The 14,498-nt window shown below is 34.7% G+C and overlaps 1 long non-coding RNA gene across 1 annotated transcript; it reads left to right on the forward strand.

Annotated features, from left to right (window-relative positions):
* Positions 1-1,257: 1,257 nt before the first annotated feature.
* LOC135153122 (uncharacterized) lies at positions 1,258-3,372 on the forward strand. Its single transcript, XR_010292602.1, has 2 exons — positions 1,258-1,325; positions 2,234-3,372. It is a non-coding gene; the product is annotated as an uncharacterized LOC135153122 (long non-coding RNA).
* Positions 3,373-14,498: the final 11,126 nt, after the last annotated feature.

The raw sequence follows: 14,498 nt of genomic DNA on the forward strand, positions 1-14,498 counted from the left end.
CAAACACGCTAAAAAGGAACAAGAGGGCTTCCCAAAAATTTAAGATAATTTTTTTTTTTTTTTAAAGACAAAAAGTCCAAAAAAAATTTCAATACAAAATAATTATTAAAATTAATCAATAATTAAACAATTAACCAAAAGGTAAATTAAACAATTGATCAATTAATTAAGAACAAAAGATTTATTGAAACATAAGAGAATAATCAACCGACTCAAAACAAGAACAACAACAAGTTGAAAACAATTTGAGAACAAACAAAGGGCGACGCTCCTACCTGTCCAGCATAGCCTAAGCTGTGGAGAGGGAATTAAAATCAATTCAATTCAAGACGAGGCGAAGGAGCAAGTCAAGAATGAAAAGAATTATAAGGAATTATAAAGAAAGGTGAAGCGTCGCATTAATGCCCGCGGCACGCAGTAGAGCGTGGAGCTATGGGAAAGGGAAGCAGAGCAACCCGTCTGTGAGCAAAACGAAACTGACGATTCGGAACTCACACAATTTAATTAAAGAAAACGTGAATAAATAACACGAAAGCCCCACGCAGAGTAGATATAAATGAAATCAATCAGAAGCCGAAGGGCAAAGGATTGAAATAGGTAGTAAAAATATAGATAAATATGTCAACAACGGACACTTTAAAAGGGGCAAAGTGGGAGTGTACTTAGCTAAACGTCTGATCACGGCGGCAGGCGAAGGTAAAAGAGGAAATGGACGCCTATTTGCGTGATGATCTTGGGATAGTGCGTGCGTAGGGAGATGCTGCGCGCGCGAAGGAAAAACTGTGTACTTTTATTCGGCGTGCAAGTTAATCGTAATGAACTAGCAAATCAAATGAGTATATCCCAGTTATTGATAGTAATTTTTTTACTATTAAAAAATGCTTAATTTTGATGTAAGTGTAAAGTATTGTTTAAACCCAATGATTTCTAACGAAATATATCATAGCTTGTGCCATAAAGGTGATGAATGCTGCATTTTGAAATTGGAAAATGGCCGTCATAGTCCCTTATCTTAATATGTAAAATTTTAATAGAGAACGATAATTTCCACAAAAAAGCATATTGCAGCCATTTGGAATTTTAAATATAGCATTTATCACCTATGTAACAGGGCAGTTTGACACTGCAAGGTTACAAGGTAATTTGTCAGTAAATTGTCCCTCATTGTGACTTTCCCATCCCCCCTTCCTAGCGGAATGGGGAAGTCCACCCTTATCTACTATTAATGTGTGTAAGCCATGCAGTGGGCATGCTATTGTGTTACTCCTGCTGCATGTTGTCAATCTCATCAGAGGATGTCACTGTGTCCATCATCACTATTTGGGGTAAGATTCTCATTTGAATACTCTTTTTGTAAATATATTTCCATAATATGGTGTATGAAAGTATAGAAATTACTTTAGTGTTGATGTTATATGTTCAAGATACCTGAATGATTGCCAATGTCACGATTATTGTGTCTCAGTTTCTGATTCTTGTCGGGAAATCATTTGCTGTGTATTTTCATATAATGATCACAATAGTTTCAGAAAGTTACTTTGAACATCTCAGTTTTATATGATGTATGAATAGACTAGATATGACAGTTTATAGTAATTATTGGGACATAGTTTGCCTAGCTGAGACATTCAAGAAAGTTATAATTCATGTATAAAAACTTAGCAAAAGTTTGGTCAAGCAAGGCCATGTGATGTAAATCTTTGCACAGACAGTGTTGTACAATGTATTAAGACAAAGGGGAGAGTGATGATCTTGCTGAGTGGGCACATGTTCACTCATGTGTAGGCCTACTCTGTGTGTGTGTGAGAGAGAGAGAGGTGTGTGCAGGTAGAAGGGATTGTGTACATTAAACTTGTATTGAGGTTTTGGGCATATACACACCTTGTAAAAAGTATATGGGTCTTCCTTATATGGAGGTTGGTATGACCACCACCTCAGTGGAGTAACTAGTGTGTTAGGGTTAAAGTTAGTTTGGTTCTATTTCGTTTGAAGTATAACTATTTTATGAAAGAGGTCGGTCATTCTATAATGAGTATTACATTGACTCTTCCATTTTCGTTCCTACATTATTTCCATTAATTACTCTGAATCATATTTGTGTGGCAGTTTGAGCACATTTGCTAAGAATTGAACACATTTGCTAAGAATTGAACAATGCATTTTAATTCATTCTGTGGTACAATTTGCTAGTTCTTGTTCGCCAATTTATGTTGTTTATTTGTTGTTATTCTAGAGTGAGCATCTCGAGTCTCCTAGACAGCTAGTGTGTTGCTCGGAATGTTTCCGTCTAATGTCATGTTGGTTCATCTGTGAGGCTGCATAGCCGGGGTGAGTTGTGACAAGAAATGTGCAAAACAATTAATTGTCATTATCATGGGTGTCGATCACGGGGGGGGGGGATGGGGGGATATATCCCCCCAATATTTCAAGTGGGGGGGATGGCCTGTATTATCATCCCCCCCAATAATTTAGGGTAGAAAATTTATAATAATGATGATTAAAAAATGTAAAGGTTTGATCATGATGATTATAGTGATGATTATAGTATGCCATCAATCAGTTTGTTTCCCTCGCAATTTGTGTATATTGTTATTAAATAAAAACATTCTTTTCCAGGACTTTTAAACAGATGGGTGGAGGTTCAAGATGAAAAAGAATGAAATGTTTACGTATATGATATTTTTTAACGCATGACATAAAAGGACCCCGACGAAAAACAACTTTTGTTGATAGGGTGTTCCATCCCACCAGTGGTAATATGATCATATTTTTACAATTTTTTAATAAGTGAAATCAATTAATGGTTTCAGAAAGAATAATCATTCATTTCTCTCTAAAGCGTATCATCGGATATGAACATCGGATTTTTTTCCATGTTATTCTTGTTATTGTTATGGACTTGAATAACTAAACTTGATTGGCTCTTTCTTATTTTGGCAAAAAGAAATCTCTTTTGAGTTTGGAAAGGGATGACAGTTTTGCATTCTATATGAGCACACTCATGCGGTACGTAAATTTCATTTTAACACATATATTAGCTGATATTACACACTGATGGTTCAAGAAAATGTTGGAGAAATATCATAACATGACAGTTGAGTTTTAATTGTTTTTATGTTTGTTTTTGTTTTATGCACTTATAAAGCATTTAAGACATGTTAAAATCCAGGGTTAAAATCGTCTAAGGAATGACGGTAAGCCCGATGGCGCACGAGAAGCCACACAGTTTGCAATTTGTGCTAGTCTTAATTTGTCCGAATCTGCATTTTATCATCATGCATTAAGAAGAAAAAAGATATCGCCAGTCGGGTTAGATTTAAGAGAGAAGTTGTATACATTATGTCCAATAAACAGATCACTTTGTACATCATGGTCCAGACAATTTTTGTCATTTTTTCTTTCGTATGAGTTTAGAATAGGCTTACTTGTAACACAAATTGAATTTTCAAAAAAAAATTATAAGTACAGTACACTGCAATAATGAAAGAATTTCCAAGAACACAGTGGCGTAACTACGGGGGGGGGGGGGGGGCATGGGGGCACGTGCCCCCCAATCGGCTGGCCAAAAAAAAAAACGGGGAAGAGGAGAAAGGAAGAGAAACGTAGTGGGAATGAAGAAATTATTGTTCATTATAATGTTATATCATAATAATGTTATGTTATAATACATAAGAAACATTTTTTTCATAACTTTATTTTGCTCAGGCCTAGATTTCTTCATTGTTTCCGGTACTCGCATTGTCTGTTTAACGTTTTTAAGTCAATATACACCAAATATATTTCCTCGCACTTCGACTTATTATTGTTTTATGTAGTGACATATGGTTCTTTTTCATGACCACTTAAAGTGATTGCCCCATTTTAAGGTGTTAATATAAAACATTTCCTGTCCGTGCTTACGTTCGCACTAGTAGATTGGTGAGACATGACTGCTCTTCATGAATTCCTAAAATCAGTCCTTAAAATGTCCCTTTTTCTGATCTGAATATCAAAATTTTTCGATCGCATCATTTGTTTAGTTAAATATGTATCGTATGGTCTTAATGAATTCTTACAAACAGGCCTGAGAATGCCTCTCTTCAGGTCTGAATATCCTAAATTTTCAGCTCGCGCTTCGCGCTCGCAATATTTGATGAGTGAGATGCGTATTATCATGATTACAATGACTACAAAAAGTGCTTCATGTGTTTAGATGTAGCAAAATCAGCAAGCGCTTTGCACTCGCATTATATGACTATGGTGAGATATGTATACTCTTAATGGATTCCTAAAATATAGTCCTTAACATGTCCTTGTTTGGGGTAAATATTTACAAAAATTTCAGCTCGCGCTTTGCTCTTGCATTGTTTGTTTAGCGAGACAGGTATGTATCATGATTACAAAAATTTGCTTATAATGTCCTTTTTTGGTTTGCATATCAAAAATTTTCAGCTCGCGCTTCGCGCTCGCATTATTTGAGCAGTGAGATACATATCCGTTTAATGGTACTGTCCTTAAAATGTCCCTATTAGGTCAGTATACCTGGCAACTGAGCGCGCTTCGCGCGCTCACTAAGTGACTCAAAATTTTGCTGGTACCCCCCCCCCAATGCAAGAACACCATGCATATCAACCACTCCCAAATGTCCTAACTTTTGATTTTAGTGGGGGTAATGTTGAAAGATCCCCATCCACAAGAACATTTGTGTCAATCATCCCCCCCAACCAAGAATACCGATCGACACCCATGGTCATTATGTAAATTCTTTTTATTAATTTCTATAACTGTACATATTTTCCTTGTCTAAGATTTGTCAAGCCTGACAGTATTCCACGTTTCTTACACCAGGCTTACTCTAAGTATGCCTTTGCATTTCATTGTATTACATTATACTTATGTTTTGATTCTTCTGTCAATACTTATAAATCACATATGCGGATTACTTTTGAGCTGTCATATGAACTATACTAATGGATTAGATTTTAGACTGCTTGTCTACTATTCACAGTATGCTATCTATTTGATATATATGACACAAGTTCAGTTTAGCGTCCTAGCAAGTCTATTGTTTGATTTAAAGTATATCTTTGACTTATGTACTTGAAGCTATATATATATCTTTATCTATGGCTGATAATAACTTGTTTGTTCTAGAATAATATGCATTCATGCATGAGAGTATAACAATTTCTTATAATTGCCAGAGGAATTATAGAGTGAAATTGCTGTTGAAAGACAAGAATTCTAATAAGACACTGTTATTTGGGAAGTGTTGATTAATGTATTGGTAGATGAATGAAACGTTCAGTTTGTCATTTATTGATATTGCTAATCTTTTTGATTTCATACTTACCATGATTCAGTATTCTTATTGTTTGATAATGTTTACTTTCCAGAGTAAATGGGTATATCTGTTTGATACATGTATTTATCATGTTTGTATTTTTTATATCTTTGATACAGGTTTTTTTCTTTTTTCCGTTTTACCACATGATTGGTGTTGGAATAAAAAGTTGAAGTAACTGCAAACATCTGTGTCGAGCGTTATTTTCCTGCGTTACACCTAAATAACATAACAAATGATCTATTTCATAAGAAGTCATATTTTCAGACGATATTTCACTCAAACATGCAACACCATTTAGTCAAGCAACTGGGCCAAAATCTGTTAAATTGTAATGTTCCCACTCACATAGTACATAATAGGCCTACCTTTAGGGCCTGTAGCGGCCATTTTGACTTTCAAAATATACACAACAAAAAAAGTAAGTCCCCCCTTAAACAAACATCAATAATTTCCGAACCAATGCGAGTTTTTAATATATTTTTACATGAGCGTGTAGGTAATTTTATAAGCTACCCTCCGAGTAAATGTTATGGACGTATTTTACGTCATGCTTCAGTGAGCACCGTCAGAAGGCAAATATGTCACTTTTGAAAAGTCACAAGCCAAATATCATGACTTTGATTCCATTTTATTGGAACTAATTCCCATTCTCATCATGAAAAATAGTCAGAAGGCTTGTAAAAGGTACTTTGTAAAAAACGATACAACTTTTGGGCTAAATTTCACGGTTGAATAAGTCCAAATTTGCTATAATTGGATGTTTTACACATTTCTATCAATAAAAATGATCGAATATGATGACAGTTATTTTGGGAAAGAGTATCTTCAACAATATTCATCGTTTCACGGTTCAATAAACATTTACTGAAAACAAAAAGTACGATTTTCAAATATCACAGGCAAGTATTGTTTCATTTTGGTAACTGAAAATTATATTTTCTCAACTTTTTCGTTATGTTCATGACCAATTAACATGCTTCAATGATTCAAAGGCGTTTAATTAAACATTCACGCTTGAATGAACATGTGGAATGTGATTAAAAATGCAATTTGTTACTATGGATATCTGTCACAAACCTCCTTGCATAGTTCATTTGATTTGATTTTTATTAAAATCTCGATATTTAATGCATCAGTGAGCACACAATATTCGAAAATTATGCAAATGAGCAGAAAGTTCAAGGCCTTGGCCTCACTCTGTGCCGTATCGAATGGTTATTTTGGTCTGCGTGCCTTTTGGATAGTGTTGCTCTTAAGCCATGTGCGAAGTTTCGTGAAATAACTCTTGGCAGAAGTAACAAAAACCGTCCATGAAACATACCCTCATTTCACATTTGTTAAAATTTTGACTTCCTCTTTCATAGACATTGTGTTCATTATGGGTGCATATGTTTAAGAATAAGTAACCTCTTATTCAATATGGTGGAACTTGTTTTCAAGGCTGTCTTTAGCAATGTCATTTGGCAGTAATGTTTATCAACCTATGGGCAGAATTCTGTGCAAAAATGAAATCGATGTTTTTTTATGGATGAGTGAGCACGCATCAAAGTGGGAAAAGGGATATTTTCAATGTCACAGACTCACTTTAAAGGGTAATGAAGGGTAATGAATATTGAGGGCAAATTCGGTTTCAAATTTGACTTTAATTGCTGTTGTTTTTATCATCCATCATTTCTATCACCACACACTTTCCGAACTGTTAACATTTTCATGGTTGAGAGAGCACATTCGAAAACTTAGGAATGAATACTCTTTATACTGCATAAATGTATTATTTCCCTAACAATTTCTCAGGATCAGTTTTATTTATGGACAAATCAGTGGTGGATCCAGAATTCTAAAATGGGGGAGGGGCCTATAATCGGGGGAGCCACCAACATTTTCAAATTTTAACATGATCTAACAAGTTGTAGAGGATACTACCATAAACCCCTATGATGATGCGTCGAATACAGGGGCCGCGGAAGGGTTTTCAAAGTGGGGGTGCTGACCAAAAGAAGGGGGGGGGGGCTGACCATGCAAAAAAATCACAATCGTATGGTCATTTTTACATGTTTGTACATGCTTTTGGAAAAAAGGGGGGCTGAAGCCCCCCCCCCCCCCGCTTCCGCGGCCCCTGCAATACATTATGCTCACTCAACCATAAACAAACGATATCAAAATTGTGTGTGGAGTGGCTAAATGATGGATAGTAAAACAGCATTAACACCATGAAATTCACCTAAAACAACTTTTGCCCAACTTTGTATTTGCACAATCTGAAAAACGACTCTTGTGACTTTCAAAAATGGTCATTTTTAATTCAATCTTTAATTACTCATGCATGACTCAACTGATCTATCTCATTTTCCCCCAGGAGTTGATTAATGAGTGTAGAAAACTACCTACGAAATATCATATCTCAAAATAATTCCGTTCAAAAGTTACAGCAATTTGATTTAGGGGGGACTCACTTTTTTTGTTGTGTATACATTATTTATCACCTACCTGGCAGAATAAATTATATATCTTGTCAGAAATTATGTTTTCAGACAATACTTTACTCTTAGATCACAATTGTATGCATTTTATGGTGCTGACTCCTGTGAAAATTGGTTTCCCAGATCGATCGTACATAATACAGTCAATGTCTTTCGCGGCCATTTCGAAAGTAAAAATACAATATTTTACACAAACATGAAACCCAAATTATACATTTCGTTGACAATTATATTTTAAGGCAGTATTCCACTAATTTACCACAATACATGCGTTTTAGCGCTCACCTTGTGATTGTTTTTGTCCTCTCTCACATTGTACATTACAATTTTAGGGCCTTTGGCGGGCATTTTGAATATCAAAATACAGGATTTATCACATACATGGCATGTTAAATAATAAATCTCGTTAACAATAATGTTTTTAGTCAGTATTCCACTCGTTTATCTTAACAAAATGCATTTTAGTGTTCACTCTTGTGATTTTTTTGTCCCCATTCAAATTTTACATAATAGTGTTAGGGCTTTTGGAGGCCATTTTGAATATCAAAATACAGGATGGAGGAGGAGTCTAGTAACCAGCAGCAAAGCTTAGAGGAAGACTTTCTGATGGATGAATTGACGTTACCACAGGAGTGGAACGTGCATCTGGACATTCACCGCGACAAAGTGAAATTCAAGGTGGACACTGGACCACAATAACGTCATATCAGTGGAGAAAATTCGAAAGACTGGCAAGTAACAATAGAGAGACAAAACTGAAACCAAGTAAGGTAACCCTAACTTCTTTTAGTGGTCATACGATCACACCAGTAGGAAAGTGTACGTTGTTATACATGTGAGTACAAAAAACAAGTTCCATTGTATTGACTTTTGGGTAGTCAAGGGCAATAGAGTTACTGAAATCGTAGGTCTGAATACTTGTGAAGGCCAAAGTTTGATCAAAATACATGAAGTAAAAGTATATGTAAAGGGTGAAACCACTAGAGCAGAGGGTCTTAAGAAAAAGTACAGGCAAGTATTTGAAGGCATTGCATGCATGCCAGGAATGGAAAACTTGAAGTTTAAACAAGATGCAACCCCAGTAGTGGAAGCCCCACGTAGAGTACCTGTAGCACTAAGAGATAGGGTCAACAAAGAATGGAAAATGAAGGTGTATTAACTTAAGTAACAGATCAGGGTAGAGGATGGGTCAGTAGTATGTGTACATTAGTGAAACCTTCAGGCAAGGTAAGGATTTGTCTTGATCCAGCCGATTTGAATCAGGCCCTAGAGAGGAAATATTACCTCATGCAAACTCTAGAAGCAATTTGTGACCAGTTTACAGGTGCAAATGTGTTTTCAACACTCAATGCTAATTGTGGGTACTGGATGATTCAGTTGGACAATGACAGCTCTGACCTTTGTGTTCAATACAGAATTTGGTCGATACAATTTCAATAGATTACCATTTGGTATCAATGTAGCTCCAGAATTGTTTCAAAGAATCATGGTAGATACATTTGCTGACATAGATGTAGTCAAAGTGATCATGGATGACATTCTAATCTAGGCAAAAGATCAAGAAAGACATGACCAGATCCTATAAAAGGTTCTAGAGAGATGCATAAGGTTGAATAGAGACAAATGCAAGTTCAACCAGAGTGAGGTTAGGTATATGGGTCACATCATAACCTCACAGGGTCTCAAACCAGATCCTAGCAAGCTTGAAGCAATCCAAACAATGCAAGCTCCCACAGACAAAACTGGAATCCAACAGTTTCTTGGAATGGTTATATAAGTCAGCAGATTCGTTCCAAACCTGTCTGAGAAAACAGCGGCTCTCAGAAAGTTGCTGGACAAAAATGTGAAATGGGAGTGGACTGGAAAACAAGAAAAATGCTTCCACGAACTCAAAACCATGATCACTCAGGCTCCTACACTGCAATACTATGATGTAAACAAAGATGTAACACTAAGTGTAGATAGTTCTCAGTCGGGAACAGGAGCAGTACTCCAACAAGATGAATTACCAGTTGCCTATGCATCAAAAGCATTTAGGCTCACTCAGAAAAATGGGCTCAAATAGAAAAAGAGTTGGCAGCAATATTTTTTTGGATGTAAAAATTCCATAACTATATTTTCAGTAGGACTGTTACTGTGAAAACAGATCATCGCCCTCTGGATGCAATTTTCAAAAAACCACTATACACAGCCCTAATGCGGCTACAGAAAATGCTGCTACAACTACAAAAATAACGTTTGAATGTCATCTACGTTAAAGGCAAGTATCTATATGTGGCTGATGCCTTAAAGGAGAATGAAACCCTTGAAACCAGCTGAATCAATATTAAAGAGAAAAATCAAAGAAACATATTGTTGAAAGTTTGAGGAAGATTGAATGAATAATAAGAAAGTTATGAGCATTTGAATATTGAGATCACTAGTGCCATGTAGATCCTCCCATCGGCAATGCGACCAAGATCTGTGATGTCACACACGTACAACTCCCTCATTACTTTAGTACTTATTTCACTTATATTCTCACTTTTATAGAGTCTATCACAAGGTGAGGTGTTCTCTTTATGAGATGACAAGTACAGAGGTTTCACAACATTATATCATTGATGAATCATTTGTCATATGATTAGAATGAGCAAAAAGAGATGTTTTGGGGTATATTTTCAGTGTCCTAATGGGAGAGTTGTACGTGTGTGACATCACAAATTTTGGTAGCATTGCCAATGGGAGGATCTCCATAGCCTTAGTGATCTCGATATTCAAATGCTCATAACTCTTTTATTGCTAGTCCTATTTTACTCAAACTTTTGTTGATCTTATTCTTTGATTTTTCTGCTTTCACAAAAGCTAACTTGCTCCAAGAGTTTCATTCTCCTTTAAGTAGAAACTTTGTCAATATTTTTTTTTTGTCCTCATCAGAGGTATTTATTACATTAAAATCAATAATCAAACACATACAATTTATACAATTAGTTTCATATTTCACAACCTTTTGATTTCATTATACTGTTTTTCTGATATTCTTATCATGTTACTCTTTTACATTGAAATCAATAAACAAACACAAACAATATATACAATTAGTTTCACATTTCACAGGCTTTTGATTTCGTTGTACGGTTTTTCTGTTAGTTTTATCTTCTTACTCTTTTCAAGAAATCTTAAATTAATGACTAATTCTCTCTTGAAATCTGACAACATAGAAAAATAGCTGAATTTTTTTAAAGTGAACTGAGCCAACATATAGACTCCATAAATCGTATATTGTGCGAAAACCAAAATTACATTAAGAAAAGTCATGTTTTCATTTTCAACATCGTGGCCAATCAATAATGTTTTCTTATTAATCTGAATATTCACATTAAACTGGATCTTAATGAAATACCGTAGTTTTTGCCAAAATAAATTCACATGTGGACAATGCAACAAAACATGATCTAGAGTTTCAATTTGTTTACAATGGTTACAAGTCATGTCTGATGTGATATTCCATCGAACTAAATTCTCTTTATACGGCAAAATCCGATGCAGCAATTTGAAATTATATTGTTTAACTGAACCATTTTCAATTAAATGGTGTACTTTAACTATACCCTCATCGTACCATTTTCTGAAATACAGTAACTTGTTTTCATTTTTTATATTTGAATTATTCCATATGATTTCATTTTCAAATTGAGTTACTTCGAATATATTAAGATAGTGAAGTTCAGCCCATGAAGTAAGTAGGTCTGTATAAAATGTAGGTAATGAATATTTTTTGCATAATTTGATCATGTCTACTGGAGAACAGTTACATTGAATAGATAATGGTATACCACCTAATTTATGTAACCAAAACTCACAAATATATTTCCATGGTGGATCATCACCTCTTACAATTTTTGGTAACCAAGAAAGTGTGAGTGATTTCAATCTAGAATCTATATCAATCATACCCAAACCCCCATAATGTAAGCTCTTTTCACTTTTTCTCTTTTAGAATTCCATAAAAAATTAATGAATTATTTTATTAAGTTCTTTGATATAATTTTGGGGCATGATGTAGCATGTGCTTAAGTATATTAAACTGTGATACAAGTAACATTTTTATAATAACTATTCTCCCATAGTATGTCAGATTTCTCATCTTCCAAAGATTTATAATACGTTTAATTTTATCTATCTTTACAGACCAATTAAGGACATTGAAGTCATTTGTGTTCTTGCATAATACAACCCCAAGATATTTAATTGGTTCATCAGACCATTCCAAGTTGCATATACCATTTGTTTCATTATAATTTATATTAAGTGGCATAACTTTGGTTTTATCTAAATTAAGTTTTAATCCAGAATATTCCCCGAACTTAATAACATCTTGAATTGCGACATTTCCTGCCTGGACGGAATTAACAAAAAGAGCGGTGTCGTCTGCTAACTGTGAGATCTTTAATTCTTTTGAAAATGGTTCTTTGTGGAATGGAATCTTAATACCACTGATTTTCTTGTTTGACCTTATCTGTGACGCCATTACTTCAACAACTAAAACAAATAACAAAGCCGATAGAGGGCACCCTTGCCTTACACCCTTTTCTATCTTAAACTGTTTTGATATCCAACCATTATTTATTCCTTTGCCTCCAGCGTTTTTATATAATACTTTAACCCATTGGATAAATGAATCTTTAAAATTCAATCTTGACAGGGTTTCAAAAAGAAAGCTATGTCTCACACAATCAAATGCTTGTTTGTTGAAGTCTAAAAAAAAGTACCAATCCTTGTTGTTCCAAAATTTTACTATAATCAATAACATCTTCTACCAACCTTAAGTTATCTGAGGCTGAACGCCCCTTGATATAACCTGTTTGATCAAACGAAACAATTTTATGGATTACTCGTTGAAGGCGTTGTGACAAAACTCTCGCTAAAATCTTATAATCTATATTTAATAATGAGATTGGCCTCCAATTGTCTAATAATCTACTATCCCCTTTTTTCAATAACAGTGTGAGTATACCTTGCCTTTGACTTTCTGACAAACCCCCTTGAGCGTATCCTTCATTTAGACTGTCGATTAGCAAATCTTTTATGTCTGGCCAAAAACATTTATAAAACTCCGAACTCAATCCATCGCAACCAGGTGCCTTATTATTTTGCATTGAAAGCAAAGCTTTATAACACTCATGTCCTTCACAACTTAGTGCATCCTTCTCATCTAATTCTTTCAATTCAATATTTTTTAAGTATGATTTAATGTTTATATCATTATCGTTATAGCTATTTTTGTACAATTTACTGAAATGATTATTAATAATCTTCAAAATTTATGTTTTCTTTGTAAATGTTTTACCGTTTTGTACAATACAGTTAATCTCTTTTTTCTTGCCATTTATGGTTTCTTTTTTCAAAAAATATTTGGACGACTTTTCGCCAGACTCCATCCATTTCTCCCTAGCTCTAATATACGCACCTTCGCACTTATAATGTGTAAAGTTTATCTAATTCATTTCTGATTGTTTCTAACTTATCAATTTCTTTCTTGTTTGGATTTTTATCAGCCTTTTGACTCTGTTTATTGAGATCATCTTGTAACTTTGTAAAATAACATTTTTTTCTTCTTGTTTTTGTTTAGAATATTTCACAGTGACCTCTTTTATTTTAATTTTACACATTTCCCATATAAGCTGTGGACTTTCATTCATGAATTCCATTTTTACTTTATTAATCACATGTGTAATACAGATTATAAAATCTTGTTCTAGTAAGTGTGAATTGTTTACTTTCCAATAACCTTTGCCTTTCCCAATACCACTCAAATTCAACTTTAGCGAAATGGCATTATGATCACATTTAAGTGCTGGGCGTATATCAGAGCTGTACATTGAAGGATATAGTGTTGATGAAATTAGCCAGTAATCTAATCTAGAATAGACACCAAAAAACCTCTGTCGCCAAATAAATTGTTTCTTCGTGGGATATTATTTCCTCCAAACATCAACCAAACTTTGTCAATATAGCGGAACCTGTGACAAATGAAGATGTACCGGTGTGTATGGTTGACAGCATACCAATCACAAATGAAAAGTTGGTTGAACTCAAAGAAGAAACTCAGAAAGATGATGAACTCCAACTTTTAAAAAGAACAATTCAAAATGGTTGGCCCAACAAATAAGTCAAACAAATCCGAAAGTCAGGCAATACTAGTCAATAAGAGAAGAGATGACAGTAGAAAATGAGCTGCTTTTCAAATCAAAGAGAGTAATTATTTCTCAATCAATGAGACCATATGTTCTAAACAAATTACAGCAGGCTCATCAAGGCATGGAAAAAACTAAGCGTCTTGGAAAAGAAGTGGTGTATTGGGCAGAAATGAGCCAACCTGTCACAGACTTAGTGGAGAAATGTAGTATTTGTGCTGAATCTAGGCCAAACCAATCAAAGGAACCACTGCTTGGGCATCCCAAACCTGAATGCCCATGGCAAAAAAGTTTGAATGGATTTGAGATTGACAGTAAGACATACATGTTGATAGTAGAATACTATTCTAAGCTTTTTTAGGTCAACCAGCTGAGTACCATTTCTAGTGCCAAAGTGATTGAAGCATTTTGCTCGTTGTGGAATCCTAGGAATTGTAATATCTGATAATGGCACACAACTCACTAGTAATCAATTTCAAGAGTTTGCTAGAACATATCAGTTCAGGCATGTCACAT

Source organism: Lytechinus pictus, chromosome 2 (genome assembly GCF_037042905.1).
Source record: "Lytechinus pictus isolate F3 Inbred chromosome 2, Lp3.0, whole genome shotgun sequence".
Lineage (NCBI taxonomy): Eukaryota > Metazoa > Echinodermata > Echinoidea > Temnopleuroida > Toxopneustidae > Lytechinus > Lytechinus pictus.